The 21,276-nt window shown below is 31.0% G+C and overlaps 2 pseudogenes across 2 annotated transcripts; one reads left to right on the top strand and one right to left on the bottom strand.

Annotated features, from left to right (window-relative positions):
- Window positions 1-2,894: 2,894 nt before the first annotated feature.
- Window positions 2,895-11,591, bottom strand: LOC143251705 (cell adhesion molecule DSCAM-like; annotated as a pseudogene). The gene is made up of 14 exons (XR_013028643.1): window positions 11,251-11,591; window positions 8,348-8,467; window positions 7,869-8,039; window positions 7,441-7,585; window positions 7,192-7,340; window positions 6,776-6,904; window positions 6,300-6,470; window positions 5,930-6,000; window positions 5,551-5,796; window positions 5,308-5,403; window positions 4,991-5,176; window positions 4,662-4,805; window positions 4,300-4,448; window positions 2,895-3,491 (listed from the first exon to the last, which is right to left on the bottom strand). The product of XR_013028643.1 is annotated as a cell adhesion molecule DSCAM-like (transcript).
- A 457-nt stretch (window positions 11,592-12,048) lies between these two features.
- LOC143251704 (cell adhesion molecule DSCAM-like) lies at window positions 12,049-15,721 on the top strand (annotated as a pseudogene). Its single transcript, XR_013028642.1, has 9 exons — window positions 12,049-12,355; window positions 12,629-12,748; window positions 13,049-13,219; window positions 13,589-13,733; window positions 13,834-13,980; window positions 14,211-14,339; window positions 14,669-14,839; window positions 15,328-15,398; window positions 15,488-15,721. The product of XR_013028642.1 is annotated as a cell adhesion molecule DSCAM-like (transcript).
- The last annotated feature ends 5,555 nt before the right edge of the window (window positions 15,722-21,276 follow it).

The following is a 21,276-nucleotide window of genomic DNA, read 5'->3' as shown; positions in this document are numbered from 1 at the left end:
AATAATAATAATAATAATAATAAATATTAATAAAATAATAATAATAAAATAAATAATCAATAATAATAATAATAATAATAAATAATTAATTTATTAATAATAATAATAAAAATAAAAATAATAATAATAATAAATATTAAATAATAATAATAAAATAATAATTAAATAATAATAATAAATATTAATAAATAATAATAATAATAATAAAAATATTAAATAATAATAATAATAATAATAATAATAATAATAAATAAATAATAATAATAAATAAATTAATAATAATAATAAATATTAATTAATAACATAATAATAAATAATTAAATAATAATAATAATAATAAATATTAAATAATAATAATAAATATTAAATAATAATAATAATAAATAATAATAATAATAAATATTAATTAATAATAATAATAATAATAATAAATATTAAATAATATAATAATAATAAAATATTAAATAATAATAATAATAAATATTAAATAATAATAATAATAATAAATATTAAATAATAATAATAAATATTAAATAATAATAATAATAAATATTAAAATAATAATAATAAATATTAATTAATAATAATAATAATAAATATTAAATAATAAACAATAATAATAATAATAAATATTAAATAATAATAATAAATATTAATTAATAATAATAATAATAAATATTAAATAATAATAATAATAATAATAAATATTAAATAATAATAATAAATATTAATTAATAATAATAATAATAAATATTAAATAATAATAATAATAATAATAAATATTAAATAATAATAATAATAATAAATATTAAATAATAATAATAATAATAAATATTAAATAATAATAATAATAATAATAATTATGTGTTATTATGTGTCAATCATATATCGTGTTTTTTCTACATGTTCGATCTCGTAATCCACAAAGGCCATGCATTTCTTCCCTCACTTCAAGATCTGAAGATACACATCGAACCCGAAATATCAATTGTGCAGTGTCACTAACGTGTGTTGACTCATCTAGTGCTAAAGAAAAATACAGTCTTTAATTGTTGAAGCAACTTATTTTCTATGTATTTCGCTAACTCTAGCATTGTACGGACAATTGTTTTTCGAGTTAATTGCAAATTATTTACCTTTTGAAGAATATTATCTTTTATTTTTGAATTATAATTCTCCAACAGAGTTTCAATGACTACAACCAGTATTTCTTTTACTAGTTCAGCATCAGAAAATGATTTGTTTCTTTTTAGCTAGAATCCAAGCTACTTTATCGCTAGCTAACGTAACTAGCTATTCTATCGTTCTTAAAAATCTTTGTAAGCCTCCCTTTTGTTCATGAAGTTGTTCTTTCAGAAGGCTAATTTCATTCATCCGATTTTTGCTATCAACTGAAAATTTCACACCAAATTATTTGTGAAAATTGTTAAACTGTTGCTTAAAGTTGTATACTTTATTATTCCTAAACACTTTGTTACACAAAAGACACACTGATTTATTATTTACTTCAATCACTGTAAACTTCAACTCTCAACTTACATTAAATTCTTGTTTTACGTTATTCAAGTCACACATCATTCTATTTTCATCAGTAATGACAGAACCAATTAGGTTGTCTTTATTTTCTGAGTGTTCACCATCATCTGGATTCTTTTGTTTTTGAATTATCCACTTATCCATATTGTGGGATTAAAAACAAAATATATTTAAACACTTGAAAGTTGCACAATAAAATATGTTTGCAAGCGCCTGCAAAACGCACACTCAATAACACGCATCTAAACCATACTGAAGTTACAGAATGGGCCGAGTATGTGGCAATGATGAAGCGCATGACATTAAAGATGACGTGGGGTTGTGCTGTTTGCCAAATTTGCGATAAAAATAAATGAAAAAAGTTGATTCCTAAATTCAGGCTGGCCAATTATGGCCATGGAGTTGTCCATCCCTGAGTTACGTTATTATTTAGTATAGGTATAAATGTGTTTCTCTATATTGGTTTAATTTTGGTTTTAGTTGTATAAGCAGAGCTTCTTTGATTTTGCGTTTGTTTATATTTGTTTCCCTACTTAGTATTTGGGTATTTTCTATGGTTGTGTTGTGTGTATTTGATTTGTGGTGTTCAAAAACCTGTGAAAGTGTGTGCGTTTTTTTTATATATATTCCTTGAACCCGGTTTCCATTTTTCTGCTTGTTTCTCCAATATAGAAGTCATGTATGTTGGTGTTGTGTTTGTCAGTGTAATTTTTACATAGTATGAACTTTAGTTTTGTACTTGATTTTTGAATAAATTTGGTGTTTACTGGAATGTTGTGTTTTATTATAAGTTTTTATTTAAATCTTGGTTATTTTTCGCTGATGTCGAGAATATATGGTGTGTAGCAGTGTCAGGTTTTGTTGTTTATTGTTGCAGGTGTGTGTATTGAATTTTTTCAAAGGTTATTGGAGGGAATTAGTTGATGTTGATGAAGTGTCGTTTTATTTTGTAACTTTTATCGACAGAGCGTAGTTTTATGGCTGTGTCTTTTTTGGTTTCTAAATATGTTGAGTTTTTGTTTTGTTTCATGTGCTGTGTTCCAGGGAATGTATAATCCACTATGGGTGATTTTTCTGTGGATTTCTGTTTCGAATTTTGTATTGATTCTTGTGCTATTTGGTTCATATTTTTCTTTTAACGGGTGAACTTAATAGAAAGTTCATATTTAAAGCTTCTATTCAAAGTGACGTCACTGAACATTACCAGGTATCATCTTAGTGTAAGGGTTAACGTGTTTCAGGTACGTATAGTTTCCATTACTTGATTGGAAATCAAGTTAAGTATCAGTTCTTAATAAGATCGAAAATATGTAACAGCACAAGAATATTTAAATACACGAACACACAACATTAAAAATAGAACATAACGTTGTTTTATTACTGTTTAGTATATTCACAAGAATAAATAAACAATATATTCTATAACAAAAACATTTAAATTGAACGATGTTATAGATATTTTTATTTTAGAAAATTAGATAATTTAATACAAATAGTCAAATTAGGCATTTGAACACAGGAATTATTGTTTTAATAAATCATTCAAACATGGTCATTCTAAAATACAGATAATAGAAGTTGTAGTTCATGGGATACAGATAATTACAGCTTGTAGTTTACTAAATCAACATATCTTATACATCATGATTTCAACAAAATGAACCAGATAAATGTCAAATATCTAAATGTGACATCCACGTTTCATAAGTTACATATTTTCTGTTACAATCAACTCGCTGATAAACATTAAGCAAACATGTACTTACATAAACACATCAAACATAATACCAATATACATGAGTAAGAAACGCAGTGTTCAAAATGAAATTTAATTCTTTCATACAGTGCGACGTCACTGGTCCGTATTGAAGGAAGTGACGTCACTCAACTTTCCTGAATATCTTCTACAGATTAGGGTTAAACTGCTTCAGTTTTGTGTAGTTTCCGTCACTTGTCTGAATAGAGAAAAACAAAAATTTTACACCTAAAAATTCAAGTTCTCTATAATTAAAAGCATCAATACAAACCGTTCATATATTTGGTATAATTCACATGAAACTTTCTATATGAATATAAAGTAACCATCAGAGCATGTAGAACAATCAAACAACGTATAACATGTCATGATATCTCTTCATTCTGTGAAATATTAGCACAGTTGAGAAATACGCGACTTAAAGTTTAGTAAATTTAGTTTTAATGAATAGTTCTCAAGATATTGTGAACTTCGTTTTACTATACGTCTTCAAGGTAAATAAAATTAAAATCTATAATCCAAAATTTATATTAATTAGAGCAATATTCAATTGCATATTTCACTAGCTAATTTAAAGGATATATTCACTAATAACAGCTAATATTAAATTAATGTAAATATGCGTCATTAATCAATATACTAAAGTTAGTTCTGACATATTTAATAATGTTCAGTACATGACTAAATGATAAAATGTGGAAGCTTTTGTAGCATTTGAAAGATGTCCCTTAAAAAATCCGAACAATTTACTTTACTACATTTTCATTTTATTCGGTTATTTACCCAAGAGAATATGGAAACTATCGTGTATATCCATATGTTATGATGTATAAATAATATCACTTACCTCGAGTTATTAACCAAAGTAATGCTACTGAACAACAGAGGTGGTGGTTTATCCAACAAGGTTCATCTGAAGTAACCATGACAGTTATATCACACTGTTCCTGAATGTGATGTGCGAGTTAAAATCTACTTATAACAGAAAATTTTATTGGTTACTTTACCCCACTTCTTCTGTGTCCTGAAACGTCCCATGGAATGTCATATCCATTTTCAAGTGCCCGACTCTCACGTGTCTTTAGTGTTCCTTGTATGGTTGTGGAAGGTTCGTAAGATGATCTGTACCCATAAGCTACGTATATTGGTTGATTTTCTGTACGTAGAAGAAATCTATAATTTTTGCGTCCATTTCAATCAAAATGCTACAATTGTAAAATATTTTAGTTCATCATCAACTTATCATACTTCAGTGGTTTAGCTACAGATGACAAGTGTCTGAAAAACTTGAATTACGTATCTAAGATGAAGGGTTAAAATAAACGACCATTACGACAACATAAGATAACGTAACGACTGATTTACTTACTTTCCACTATGTGTTCCTTCTTCAGACAAGCCCAAGCAACTACCACAGCACAAACAATAACAGTGAGGGAAACGGCAACAGGAATTATGAAATATAACCGGATATAGAAAGGTCCGTCTTCTGTTTCCTGAGCTGATTTAACTCCTGTAAACAGAAAACAGCTTTTGGTTTCAGTTTACCAAGAAAAACAGATATAACTAACGTTTACTGGAATAATTTAAAAAATATATTTACATAACACGATCCACATTCACTAACCAACACCTAACAGTTTAAGCCTGTCTTATGTTCATACCCGTATCTCTGTTGGTTTAAATCTTTGAACTTACCAAGAGCTTCAGTAAAAGCTACAACAGGAGACGACGCACTTCCTCTTCCAAACTTGTTGTAAGCTGCCAGTCTAAGTTCATACCGAGATCCTGCCTGTAGGTGGGTTACTTTGTAGCTACTGATAGATCCCGGTAGGTTGCGCTGGTGTTTCTTCATCCCATTTTTTTGTAACTCCAGTACGTATTCTAAACAGTAAAACTGGACTAACTTAACCAGATTTAACACACCATGTTGAGTGGATATTAGATTAACGGTCATTAAGTTTGTAAAATATAATGATTTTCATAACTTATCAGATGTTTGAAAACTGACTTACGTAAAACAGGTCCTTCTTCGGGTGGGTTTCTCCAGTCCAGGGTCAATGAGTCAGTGTCCACACCGATTAGTCTTACGTTAGGAGCTGATGGTGGATCTGAACAAGAACCATATTTGTTTATCAGCTGTCAGTTTGTAACAAATTATTCATATAAAGACAAAATAATTCTTTGATTTTTATGTATCAGTTTTACACAGAAACAAGTAATCTACATTATGCAATCTTCTGTAATATTTGACGAACCTCCCCGGAGTGTGGCACACGTCATTTCCTCTGACGAAGGTCCGGTTCCTGCACTATTAAAAGCTTTCACAGTCACTACATATTCCGTTCCTACGTTCAAACCTCAATTGTAACTTCTTCTTCATCTTTGTCAGTGACGTCATCTGTCGTCACAGTCTCATAAGAGAATCTACTTGAAGAGTCCTTGACCTTGTAGCTGACGTAGTAACCTTTCAGAACTCCGTTCCACTGGTCTTTGGGTGGACTCTAGACAAGTTGTTAACGATGTTAGTTCTCAGTCAGAACACTTACCATACAACTTACTAACAGTGTTAGTTCTAAGTCACAACACTTACCTTTCAACTTACTAACAGTGTTAGTTCTAAGTCACAACAATTACCTTCCAACTTACTAACAGTGTTCCTGAGTCCAGAGCCAAAACATTAACATCCACAGGTGACGCTCCTGGTTCTGTAAAATAATTCTTTATAATTACCACAGTGATGGGTAATTACGTTCATAATTTATTAAGACTTAACAAATCTACATATTATGGTAAGCCAAGATGTAATATATTTAAAATGAAGTGATAAAACACTTTTAGGATACTTTAATTCTATGATTATCTTAAAGAATTACTCTATTAGATATTTGTATAGCTTAAGATACTGTACTTATAAAACAGATGAATCTACAAGCATCTTTCTAAGATCGTACTTTAAAAATTCTATTATATTGTTTGTTAACACTAATAAAGATGAGACACCTACCTTCCTCCTGTGTAGTAAACCTAACAGGATCAGAAGGTTCACTGAGTCCTATACTGTTTTCTGCCTGAATCTCTACAGTGTATTCTGTACCAGGACGAAGATCTCGAAGCAACAGGCTCGTTTCACCAAAGGATAAAACTTGTTCTTTTAGTTTTTTCACTCCGAAATATTCTAAGAAAATAAACTTTGAATTATAGGCGATAATCGTGTAAAATTATCATTTTTGTAGCTTTTAGTGATGATCATTATGTTTCTAGAAACTTGTTCTTTTATTCACACAGAAAAAAAACTTAACGTATCGTGGCATACAAATGTGTTATATTATTTTACTGTGATTTTTATTAGTCTGGTATTTATGTATAACTTTATGTAAGCATTGTTTTACCACTTACTTTTTAACAAACAATTACTTCACATTATTTATTATTGTAATTTTAATTGTTGTTAAATTTGTGTTTAGATATAACACAACTTACTTGATGATTTCCAGAACCGAACAATGAACTGAGTGACTGCTGACAGTGTTGGTGATGACTTCCAACTGACCTTAGCGACCCTGCTACGAACGTCTCCAACAGCAATATTCGAAGGACTCTGAGGTGGTTCTGTTTTCCAAAATAAATGTTTATTTGGTTATTATTCATGCACTGTCTTTATATTAACAGTTAACATAAAGATACGACGAAGATTAAATTGATATAATTAACCTTTAAGTAAATGCCACGTATATACCAATAGGTATTTGATACACATAACCAAACATTACTGTTTAGACTCACAATCACAATATTTACACAACTAAATTAGGGTTAGTCGCTGATTTTGTTTTGAACGCTTTACATTTTTATAGCACATTAACTGATGTACTTACACTATATAAAGTAAACCTTACCATTCACAATCATCTTAATACTCCAGCTGTCGTTTCCGTATGAGTTCTCTACAGAACACGTATAGAGGGCAGCATCTTGAGTTTGAATATTTCTGATGACGAGAGTAGAGTTAGTCCCAACTGGAGTTTCTTTACTGTAAGTTTCGTGACTGTGGTGGTACAGAAAACGTTAAGTTCATTGAGCTTTTTCATTATATTATTAAACTATTTCGATATTTACGTCAAACATTAAAAACTGAATAATCTTACCGGTTCGACCAAGGTTCTAATTCGTCATTGTTCTTTAGCCATCTGACCAGTAGAGGACGCTCTCCCCTTACAATACATCGTACACTCTTTGTGTACCCTTGCTGTACAGTTACAACTTCACTATAGCTCTCAATCGATGGAGGCACTGTCGACAAACCACATAACACCTAAGTCAATTACAGGTTATCTATAAAACATTCATAATTTTCAATAAACTACAAAACAATGTTTAGTAATATAAATGTTCGATACGATATAAAGATCTATAGTTATTTTTGTTTCAATCATTTCAAACTAAGATTATTTCTAATAATTTAAATAAAGTTATTACTAATATGAACTAACAATAGACTTACAGTTACTTTAACAAAGTATTTCCATCAGACTTAATCTTTGAATACTCGGAGTTATTAAACAATAATTGTTACCGTGGACAGACAGACGGACAGCTTTCTCCAACTTTTCTCCCACTCCGTTTTCAGCCTGACACAGGTAAGTTCCTGAATCTGTCTCCTTAACGTCGTTTATCAGCAGTGTTCCGTTGTCCAACACATTCATCTTGTAGCTCCTGGAGATAGGTGTCAAGGAGCCTGAAGGACCTGAAGAATATTGGTAGTTTTTATCAGTTATTGTGTCAAGCCACCTAGATAATATTTTGTAAATTGTTACTTTAAATTGTAGCAGGAACAGTTATTAAAACATGGATAATGTGTTATTTAATTATTCAGAAACGATTCCCAACAGTCGTTCTAAGAAGTTAAAATATTGGTTTTATATTTCAGAACAATAGACACATTAGTATTATGTTGTTTATTAATTACCGCTAATTACAGTCTACTTATTATTTATTCTTACACAAATATAAATTGTAAAGTTAAATATAGAACAGAATTTTGTAATAACTAACTTTTTATTTTCCAGGTGACTCCAGGAGCAGGATACCCTCCGACAGAACAAGCAATCAACGTTCGGGTACCAAAAATAGCCTGGACAGTGTTCTCTGGTTGTTGTTTCCAGAATGGTGGCGCTATTGAAAAGGAAACTAAATTTATGACGAAGAACTGTTTTTTGGTAACATGACTGTAAAAAATTATATCAGTAACCAGAATATTATTTTTAGTGGTGTGTAAATATAAAATGATTAACCACACAAGATAAGTAATAAACTGGGAATCTAAAAACGTTGAAACAAGGATCGTTAGAAATGTACAAAATATTTAACTCTTAAACTGCGGGAATGTCGTAGGTAGCAACATTAATTGATAACTAGTAAAAGGAATAATGATTGTGATTGTAGTCAAACTCTGTTAGAGAATTATGATTCAAAAATAAAAGATGATATTCTTCAAATGGTAAATAATTTACAATTAAGTCAAAGAACAGTTGTCAGAAGAATGCTAGAGTTAGCGAAAGACATAAAATCAGTTGCTTCAACAACTAAAAGACCGTTTGTATTTTTCTTAATCACTAGATAAGTCAACAGATGTTAATGATATTTTGGGTTCGACATGTAATTTCATAACTTTAAGTGAGGGAAGAAATGCATGGCCTATGTGAATTACGAGATCGAACATGTACAAAAACATCTTTGAAACACTTCTGGAAATGTCTGTTTGTTTGTTTTGGAATTTCGCACAAAGCTACTCGAGGGCTATATGTGCTAGCCGTCCCTAATTTAGCAGTGTAAACTAGAGGGAAGGCAGCTAGTCATCACCACCCACCGCCAACTCTTGGGCTACTCTTTTACCAACGAATAGTGGGATTGACCGTAACATTATACACCCCACGGCTGGGAGGGCGAGCATGCTTAGCGCGACGCGGGCGCGAACCCGCGACCCTCAGATTACAGGTCGCACGCCTTACGCACTTGGCCATGCCAGGCCTGGAAATGTCAAAATTATTCAAACTTTATTTAAAAACTGGTTTCTGTCACAACAGACGGTGCTCCCGCCATAACTAGGGCGAAATTAGGATTTGTTTCTCTTTTGAAGCAGCATTTATTTGAAAATAATATGAAGTCCACATTACCACCTTTCCATTGCATTTTGCATCAGGAAAATTTGTGTTCAGATGCCTAAAAGTGATGAGTTGAAAAATTTCATGGACATTGTTGTAAAAATTGTGAATTATATTAGAAGTGGAAGCTCTCACATCCATCGACAGTTTGTCTAGTCTTTGAAGAAAAGCAACGGCTGTACTTTTGATTATCTTACTGATTTTGCAAATGTAAGATGGTGAAGTAGATGAAACGTTTTGAAACTATTAACTTTATTTCCTCAAATGAAAGAGTACCTCGTTGAAAAATGTAAGATTGAAAATTTCTTTGAAATTGAAACTTTGTCACGACAGTGTGATTTGCACTTTCTGTGCAACATGATGGCTCACTTGGATAATTTTAATACGAAGCTTCAGGGAAGAGGTAAAATAACAAGCGAGCAGTCACAGTCTATTCATGAATTTCAATTAAAGATAAATCTCCTTGTGGAACAATTACAAAAAATGATTTGATACATTTTGCAAAGTTGAATAGTTTTCTAGAAAATAATAAGGACTATGGTTTCTCTGTTACTACAGATGATCTCTATGCAAACTGGATAAAAAAATCCATCTAAAAATTTGAATAACGTTTCTACGAATTTTAAAAAAATATTTGATTTTTTGCATGATCCACTTCAATTTGACTTAGAAAATTACATTTTTTTTTTCTCTTTGGATAAGTGTGGATTTGAAGACGAGATGCTTACCCTGCAAAGTGTAGAACACATAAAAGGTAAACAAAAATGTTCTATCAGAGAGATTTAGCTTACTATTATGATAAATGAGTGTCTTCCAAATTTAAAGATAGCAATTTCCAAATTATCTTCCATGTTTGGATCTACACAGGTGTGCGAGTCAACATTTTCTACGCTAGATTTTTTCAAGTGTAGATACATCTCGGCTTACTGACAAACTGAGAGGCAGAGCTAAGATGCCCATTGTACATTTTATTTTATATTTTTATTATTATTTATTTATATTTATATTATTTATATTAAATATTTATATTTGATATTAAGACAAGTTTCACGAAAGTTGTTGATGAAAACCATCAATTTTCAGATTGAAGGTTACTTGAAATGCGATTATTTTGATAAAACTAACATTTCTTTTTTTAATATTGTGGCCAACGTTGTTTTAATTAGCCACAATTGTGGCCACTATGAAAAATAAGTTACTTACCCCTGTTCTACACTAACATTATGATGTTTTAAGGTAAAAATAATATAGAATATAACACGTACTTTACATACCCATATGATATTCACATTACCTTACTTAACATTATATAAAGGTTTGGGCCAATATAATAAATTTCTATTTGTAGGCTGGCAAGTGAAAAATAATAAATAGAATAATTATCAATGGACTTGTTTGAATAGATTTTATTTTCGTAGTGAGTCAAACATACATATTTTTGTTCCTTTTTACGTGTACAGGCTTAGAAATAAACATTAAATGTTTAAGTGTTGCTTGAATTGAATTTTTACTGTTTAACATGTTATTTTGCCGAACGATCTATCAGGGTTTGTGGAATTCCTTGCGAATCCTATTATGAACCACTTTTGTGATACACGATATTCACTTAGTCATTTAAAAATCAGAGGAAGACAACTTACAAACATCAGTTAAATTAGTAAAGTTTACTCGAGGTAACATTACTGTCAGATCTTGTTTAATTACAGTGTGTTATATCACATAACCTCTAAAGATCAGAGCAGCTGTAAATCTATATATTGTTTAATTACATTCAGTTATAACATGTAACACTACCTCTAACGATCAGAGCAGATGTAAAACTGTCAGATCCTGCTGAATTGGTGGCTGTACAGCTGTAGTTGGCTACGTCTTCAGGAATAATTGTTTGGATTCTTAAGTCACTAGAAAAAAGCATCAAAACTTAATACAGTAACTCGTTCGTTGGTTGATAGAGGTTTTCCATCTTTCTTCCACGTAAGAGTAACTGGTAAATCTCCCTTCTTGAGATTACAAACGATTTGTACTCTCGAACCCAGCTCAATGTCACTAGGAAATTCTCCAGGTTGTAAAGTTGGTGGTTCTATGTTAAAATAAAATTCGGAATCCACCAGGATGTAATAAACACAGACACCCATCCTAACTGATATACAACACAGAAGTTTAAAATTAACGTTGTTAATACGTTGTCATTCCACTGATGGTTTATTTGAGCGAGATTTTTAATTTAATAGAAACGTACAATAAACCTAAGAAAACATTAGAACCTGTCTAAACACTTAATGTAATGTAACATTTACACAGAAAATCGAAAATATTGTTAATTCATTTGGCTTATATGTACAGTTGACAATTACCACATTTATCAACCCCATGTGTTATTAATCTGTTAACACAAATTGTAAGCTACTTACCATATTCTATTTAGTTTGTTATCACAACCACATCATTTACTATATATTAATAATCTATTAACACAAGTTTTAAACTAGTTACCATGTCTGAGAAGTTTGATCTCACAACTACATCAGCTACCACATGATATTAATCTGTTAACTCAAAATTTGAACTAACAATAATATCTTCTATGTTTGTTTCCTCAACATTTCTTCCAAAGAACCACCAATATTACAACCTGATGAGTTTCCTAGTGATATTGAGTTGGGTTCCAGAGTACAAATCGTGTGTAATCTCAAGAAAGGAGATTTACCAGTTACCTTTAGCTGGAAGAAAGATGGAAAACCTCTATCAACGAACGAACGAATTACTGTTTTAAGACTAGACACCTTTTCAAGCAATTTAAGAATCCAACGTATCCAATCTGAAGACGTAGCCAACTACACCTGTACAGTCGCTAATTCAGCAGGATCTGACAGTTTTACAGCTGCTCTGATTGTTAGAGGTAACGTTATCCAAGTATCTAGTAATTACACAAGATCTGACAGTTTTACAGCTGCTGTTATGGTTAAAAGTAATTTCTCCTGTTGAAACTTTCTCTGAATTAATTGATTCATTCATGTTTATCTTGATTTTAAAACAAATATTTTCTGTTCTTAATCAGTTATTCTTTATCTACCTACGACTTACAACAATAATCTGGTCACCGAAATAATTTTCCTTTACTTGCACATTGTTAAAACTTTCTACAAGTCATCGCAAGTTTTCTCCTGAACAGCGCCACCTTTCTGGAAACAACAACCAGAAAATAATGTCCAGGCTATTTTGGGTACACGAACGTTGATTGGTTGTTCTGTCGGGGGATATCCGGTTCCTAGAGTCGCCTGGAAAATAAAAAGTTAGTTATTACAAAATTCTTTTCTTATATTTAAGTTTACATTTTACATTTCTGTAACAATAAATAATTAGTAGACTGTATTTATCGGTAATGAGTAAACAGCATAATACTAATGTGTCAATCGCCCTGAAATTTAAAACAAATATTTTAACATCCTTAGAGCGAGTGTTAGGAATAGTTTCTGTTCAATTAACCTATTATTCCATCTTTTAATAATGGTTCCTACTACAAGGAATAGTTCACAGCATGTTATCTAGGTGGCTTTACGGAATAATATTTACAAACCCTTATATTCTTCAGATCCATCAGGCTCCTTGACCCCTGTTTCCAGGAGCTACAAGTTGAAAGTGTTGGACAATGGAACACTGTTGATTAACGACCTTAAGGAGACAGATTCAGGAACGTACCTGTGTCAGGCCGATAACGGAATGGGAAAAAAGTTGGAGAAAGCTGTCCGCGTATCTGTCCACGGTAACGTTTCTTATTGTTTAATAACTCTCCGAGTATTCAAAGATTATTAAGTCTGATAGAAATACCTTGTTTAAGTAATTTTTAAGTTTATCTTTACTTGATACTAGTAACAACTTTATTTAAATAATTAGAAATAAACTTAAAATTTGAAATAACTGAAACAAGAATAACTCGATCTTTATCGTATCGAACATTCTAATAATGAATGTGGCTTGAACAGATTATACTTCATTAATCTTTATTCTATTACTATCTCTTGTAGGGATGAACATTTATATTACAACACATTGTTGTTTAGATTATTTAAAATTATGAAGGTTTTATACATAATTTGTAATTGCTTCAGGTGTTATGTTGATTTCTCGACAGTTCCTCCATTTATTGAGAGCAAAGGTGAAGTTGTAACTGTGCAGCGAGGATATACAAAGAGCGTGCAATGTATTGTAAGGGGAGAGCGACCTCTAGCAGTGAGCTGGCTAAAAAACAATCACTTGTTAGAACCTTGGTCGAACCGGTAGGATTATTTAACTTTTATTGTTTGATGTAAATATCGAAATAATTTACTAATATAATATAAAAGATTATTTAACTTAACGTTTTCCGTATCACCACAGGCATGAAACTTACAGTAAAGAAACATCGGTTGGGACTAACTCTACTCGTCATCAGAAATGTTCAAACTCAAGATGCTGCCCTCTATACGTGTTATGTAGAGAACTCATACGGAAACGACAGCTGGAATATTAAGATGATTGTGAATGGTAAGCCTTATTTTATATCAGTTACTGTAGCATACAAAGGTAAGACATTCTAAAAAACATAATTAGTCACTAATTTTTTTTAAAGTAACTATAACGTAACATTTACATAAATCTTATATCTATGCTAAATTGTATCATATCTTTGTGTAAACTGTTAGTATAAAAATAATAACATTTCAAAGAAAGTAACCGAATAAAAATTCATTATTTTTAATATTTTTGAAAAATAGAACCTCCTCAGTGTCCTTCCAATATTGTTGTCGGAGACGTTCGTAGCAGAGTTGCTAAAGTCAGTTGGAAGTCATCACCAACACTGTCAGCAGTCACTCAGTTCATTGTTCGGTTCTGGGAATCATCAAGTGAGTTGTGTTATATCTAAACACAAATTTAACAACAATTAAAATTACAATAATAAATAATGTGAAGTAATTGTTTGTTTATAAAAAACGATAAAACCATATTTAATTGTAAACAGTGTCTATATAAAGTTGTTCATAAATATTGGACTAATAATAATCATAATGCGAAATTCAGTGAAATAATATCAGACATTTGTATGATATGATACGTTAAGCTTTGTTCTGTGTGAACGACAGAACAAGTTTCTAGAAGCATAATGATCTCAAAAAGCTAATAAAATAATAGTTTTATACAATTATGCCCTATAATTCGAAGTTTATTTTCTTAGGATATTTCGGAGTGAAAAAACTAAAAGAACAAGTTTTATCTTTTGGTGAAACAAACCTGTTGCTTCGAGATCTTCTTCCTGGTACAGAATACACAATAGAAATTCAGGCAGAGAACAGTATAGGACTCAGTGAACCTTCTGACCCTGTTAAATTTACTACACAGGAGGAAGGTAGGTGTCTCATCTTTATTATTGTAAACAAATCTATATGCAAAAACGGCAGGTTTACCTGACGATGACCGAAGAAGGTCGAAACGTTGTTCGCTTTTCTATGTAAAATATTTTCTCAACCCAAACGAGCCGTTTTTGCATATAAATTTCTCAACAAGTGGGTTTCTTGACATCACTGTAAACAAATCTCTCTAACATAACAGAATTGTGTAAAGTACGATTTTAGAAAGATGTTTGTGGATTCATCTGTTTTACAAGTTATCTTTAGCTATGCAAACTTATTTTACAAACACCTACTGTAATACAGTAACTCATTAAGATAATTATACAAGTAAAGTATCCTAGAGTGTTTTATCACTCCATTTTAAATGTATTACATCTTGACTTATCATAATATGTAGATGTGTTTAATCTTAATAAATTATGAACGTAATTACACATCAATGTGTTAATTATAATGAATTATGATGGAGTAAACTATTTTACAGAACCAGAAGCGTCACCTGTGGATGTTAATGTTTTGGCTCTGGACTCAGGAACACTGTTAGTGAGTTGGAAGGTAAGTATTGTGACATTGAACTAACAATGTTAATATCTTGTAAGGTAAGTGTTGTGACTTTGGATTAACATTGTTAACAACTTATCTAGAGTCCACCTAGACACCAGTGGAACGGAGTTCTGAAAGGTTACTACGTCAGCTATAAGGTCAAGGACTCTTCAAGTAGATTCTCTTATGAGACTGTGACGACAGATGACGTAACAGACAAAGATGATGAAGAAGAAGTAACAATTCGAGGTTTGAACGTAGGAACAGAATACGTAGTTACTGTGAAAGCTTTTAATAGTGCAGGAACCGGACCTTCGTCAGAGGAAGTGACGTGAAAATAATGACATTTCAAAGAAAGTAACCGAATAGAAATTCATTATTTTTTAATATTTTTGAAAAATAGAACCTCCTCAGAGTCCTTCGAATATTGTTGTCGGAGACGTTCGTAGCAGGGTTGCTAAGGTCAATTGGAAGTCATCACCAACAGAAAATAAAAGTTTCTGTTATAAGTAGATTTTAACTCGCACATCACATTCAGGAACAGTGTAATATAACTGTTAAGGATACTTCAGATGAACCTTGTTGGATAAACCACCACCTCTGTTGTTCAGTAGCATTACTTTGGTTTATAACTCGAGGTTAGTGATTTGATTTCTACATAATCAGCACATAGATATACACTATTGTTTCCAAATCATCTCAAGTAAATAATCGAATAAAATGAAAACGTGGTAAAATAAATTGTTCGCTTTTGAAAGGGACATCTTTCGAGTGCTACACAAAAGCTAACACATTTTATCATTTAGTCATGTGCAGAACATTATTAAATATGATAGATCTAACTTGGGTATATTTATTAATGGCGCGTATTTGCATTAATTTAATATTATTTGTCATTGGTGAATATATCCCTAAATTAGCTAGTAAAATATCTAATTGAATATTGCTCTAATTAATATAAATTTTGGATTATAGATTGTAATTTGATTTAAAAACGTATGGTAAAACGAATTTCACAATACCTTGAAAATTTTTCATTAAAACTAAATTTGTTAAACTTTTAGGCGGATATTTCTCAACTCTGCTAATATTCCACACGGTAGAGAGATATCATGACAGGTTATATCTCGTTTCATATTTGTGTATCCGCTGATGGTTAATTTAAATTCATATAGAAAATTTCATATGACTGATATCAAATATTTACACGATTTGCAATGATGCTTTTAGTTATATATTTCTTTTCAAAAATATTAATTTTTTCAGTGTAATATATCTTTTTTCTTTCAGTCAATTGACGGAAACTACACAAAACTGAAGCAGGCTAACCTTAACATATAGAAGGCATTCAGTGACGTCACTTTCTTCAAAACGAACCACTGACGTCACGTGGTATAAAAGTGTTAAATTTCAATAATAGCCCGTTTCTCACACATGTTTATTAGTGTTTTCATGTTTGTTGTGGTCATGTAAGTACATTTTTACTCAATTTTTATCAGTGAGTTGTTCGTAACAGAAGATATATAACTTTTTATTATTACTTGTAGACGTGGATGTCACATGTTAAGGCCCGGCATGGCCAGGTTGCTTAAGGCGTGCGACTCGTAATCTGAGGGTCGCGGGTTCACATCCTCGTCGCACCAAACATGCTCGCTGTTTCAGCGTTATTATGTGACGGTCAATCCCATTATTCATTAATAAAAGAGTAGTGCAAGAGTTGGCGGTGGGTGGTGATGACTAGCTTCCTTCTTACGCTGCTAAATTAGGGACGACTAGCGCAGATAGCCCACGAGTAGCTTTGCGTGAAATTCAAAAACAAACAAACAAGTCACATGTAAATATTTGAAATTTATTTGGTTCATTTTGTTGAACTCATGATGAATAACATATGTTGATTTAGTAAACTACAAGCTGTAATTATCTGTATTGTGTAAATTACAAGTTACAGTATCTGCATCCAGTGAATTACAACTTCTATTATCTGTATCCCATAATGACCATGTTTAAATGATTTGAATAATACGATAATGGCCATGTTCGAATGACTTATTAAAACAATAATTGCTGTAGTGTAAATTGTAATTTTGATAATTTGTGTTAAATTATCCTGCACCTATCACAAATGACCCCCCATTTTATTCCCACAATTAGTTATATAATATTTTGTATAAAAATAAACACGTTAAATTTGTCACTGACCTTCATTTCTCTAAAATAAAATAACCATACCATCGTTCAGTTAAAACATGTTTGAGTTATAAAATATATTGTTTATTTATTCTGGTGAATATACTAAACAGGAATAAAGCAACGTCATGTTGTATTTTTAATGTTGTGTGTTCATATATATAATTGTACTGTCACATATTTTCTATCTTATAAAAAACTGACACTAAACTTTTACGTATCTACATTTTTGTTTTTTGATCTAATACGTGTACACAAAACAAAAAAAAAAACCTAAAACCGGTATAAACAAAAATGTTTAAAATAACTTATGCTTCTAATAAGTCTGTAAAGTATAAATTTATCTAGCAAACTAGACAAAATATAACAAGATACGAAACGAGAAGCCCCCCAGTGGCTCAGCGGTATGTCTGCGGACTTACCACGCTAAAAACCGGGTTTCCTTACCCGTGGTGGGCAGACAATAGATAGCCCATTGTGTAGCTTTGTGCTTAATTCAAAACAACAACAACAAGAATTTAAATATAAGTTCGTTGAGTGTCGTAACTCATATTTGTTTATTATAGGATAGTGAATGTTTAACATCCTTCTTTCCTTTCATTGTTTACACTGATTAACATTCAAGCAAAGTTGTATTTTAGTTTATTTCTCTAAACAATAAAATAGTTTTTTTATATATAAACACCTTGTGAACTTAAAGGCGTTTTTGATGCTGTGTGGCGTTGCAGTCACGAGTGAGTTTCGGGGATTCAAAGTTGTATTTAGCCCTTAAACAAATAAATAAAAATTAACCTGGACACAGCATACTAACAATATCCTGACTAGAATCTGGAATAGAGTAAATTATGTAAGAAGTCTGTTAGGTAAAAATCGAGGTACATCACCTCATAATATAATAAAAATCTACAAAATATACATGAGAACCATAATAGAATACGCATGTCCTGCCTGGATAAACATAACAAAAAACAGTTACACAAACTACAAAAAATACAAAATTCAATCTCAACTTCAGCTTATAAAGTACCACGTGGTATTTCACCCACATTCATCCACAAGTATGCAAACATAGAAACAATATGTGTAAGACTCTTGTATAATGCACTACATTATTTTAATAAAAAAAATAATTTATTGTATGATCTCGACAGATACTACGTACATGATAAGCATAGTCCTAAGTGCCTCTCTCCTATGAATATATATTTAAGAAATATAGATCAAGCTGGCGACCATGCACTAGACGCTTAAAACTAGTATAATATTCGTGTGTTTTTTTCGAGAAATATATATAGAAGAAAATTAATATATATATATATAAAGATAAAATGAAAAAGGGGACAAAAAAATAAAAAATTATAAAAAAGGGCAAATCAAGACAATATATGGACACTGCCTTGAAAAGGGCCGGAGTACTGTGGAATACTCTGGCCCAAAAGCACTACAACAACACCATAATAGTAGCCGACATGAAAGTTAGGGATGGAGGAAGAGGTCTTGTGTACCTGATCCTCCTGGGTATTTAAAAATTCAACATACCCAAATACCCACAAAGAATAAGCGAAATAAATAAAATACCATAAATACGAACCTGAATAATTACCGTATCATAGAAAGTTCTTCACAGTATATTGTTAATTTTTATATACAAATATGCAGATCATAACAGAGAGACTCTTGCATAATTCTCTAACTTACTTTAAGAAAAAACTGGCAAAAAACAAACCAAAAACAATCTATTATGTGAACTTAATCGCGACTACATAAATGATGGAATTAGGCCTAAGTACTTCTCTGCTGTTAATATATACTTTAGAAATAAACACGTAATAAGGCTATTTATCACAAAATTATAACAACCACACAAGTTTTGGACTAATGTGATAAGAAATACAATAAGGTTTTTATATGTAAAATGTTTTTATGTTAGTCAAAAACTAGTGAAATGTGTTGTATGTCTATACCGAACCGTTCGTTTAAGTAAGACGTTTCAAAACTAACATTGGATATCTTACACGCAACACAAGATGTTAATATGGAAACCTACATGAACATTTGTCCTAAAAGGGGTCGGAACAAGTGTAGTTTACTCTAACAATGTTGCAGTGATAATGATTATTCAACAGTACAGACAGAAGGAAGATGTCAAAGCGAACCTGACCCTTCCTGAACTTTTAGACCAGACTTTCAAGAATAGGAATACAAGAAGTATATGTAAACAACAATTTGGAAACAAATAAATTATGCAAGAAGTCTAAAGTTCCAAAACAACGGAACCATAGCATACAACATTATCAAAATATACAAAACATACATAGAACACGTATTACCAGTATGGTTAAATAAAATACTGAAACAGTTAAATAAATCACGCACAATACAAAACTCTTTATTTATAATAGCACACGTAACACATCATCCAAATTCATTACATGTTCATTACATGAAAGCTATCTCTGATAGACTCTGGTTCATAACAAGTACATTACACGGAAACTATCGCCGATAGACTTGTATAATTCCCTAAATTAATTTATGAAAAGTTGTCATAAAATAAACTAGTGAGTTTACATTGTAACTAATACATACTTGATGTAAATAGATCCAAACACCTGTCGCCATTTTACTTTTATTTTAGAAATAAAGAGTTAATCAGGTCTTTTAGCACTAGACTGAACAAACCACATTAGTTTTAGACCAAGTTGAAACATTTAAAATATTTTTCAAATGAGATTATAACTAGTGAAAAGTGTGTGTAACATACTAAACTGTTCATTAAGTATGGAACTTTGTAATATCGAACATAAGTAATGGTGTACACCACACATGAATGTAACTAACGACCCATACGTGAACATTGCTCTGAAAGCGTTCAGTATAAGTATGGTTTGCTTTGGCCCTCATGTTCTTTCTACAACAACCATACTACCTATCAGAGGAGCGAGGAAAAGGTCGATGCACTTGACCCTCTCAAGTTCATGTGGATCTGAATCTGTGTGAAACAGAAAAAAGAAGAAACGAGGGGGAACTGATCCTTCCAGGTCTATAATACTTAAATTCTGATAAAGATCACAAACAGTGGACACAAACAGATGTATTAAAAGGAAATAACTACGTGTCGAGTAATAATATGAAGTGATAAGTGACGTTTACCAAGTAAATGTTATGTATCTGTGTAACTTGGTAAACAGCACAAAACTCTGTTGAATAAAATTTAGGGAGACAGGCTTGAAGACGATAATATGAACTGTGAAATTAATTTTACCACTTGTGCACAAATTGCCACGTTTCAATAAATTAAGAAAAGGCAAGATGGCTCTATTCACCTGATCCTAGTACGTCATCCACTATGACATTACTAACAGTTGAAGAAAATAATGAGAGTCAAAGTGATTTTATTTCCAAGTGTTCTGATCAGACTGTCAATGTGTAACTTTCACCACAATGTAATTTGGCTTATTGTAACCGTAAAAAGTTCCTAACGAAAACTAAACAAGTTACAAAAGTGAAGGAAGAATGGTAAAGTTAAATTGATCACGTTGGAAACAATTATATATATTATATTAATAATTGTTCCTTGTCTATGTTGACTGATTAAAAAATAATAATATTTATTCTAAAATATTTACATTTTAGCTTTATCCTAACATTGTTAGTTTTATACTTGAGCTATATTTAATCGTTCCTTGTTTACAGCCACTAC

The sequence above is a fragment of the Tachypleus tridentatus genome, chromosome 6 (genome assembly GCF_004210375.1).
Source record: "Tachypleus tridentatus isolate NWPU-2018 chromosome 6, ASM421037v1, whole genome shotgun sequence".
NCBI classification, from domain to species: Eukaryota; Metazoa; Arthropoda; class Merostomata; order Xiphosura; family Limulidae; genus Tachypleus; species Tachypleus tridentatus.
The sequence above is the reverse complement of the archived record's forward strand: the minus strand, read 5'-3'. Positions and strand labels throughout refer to the sequence as shown.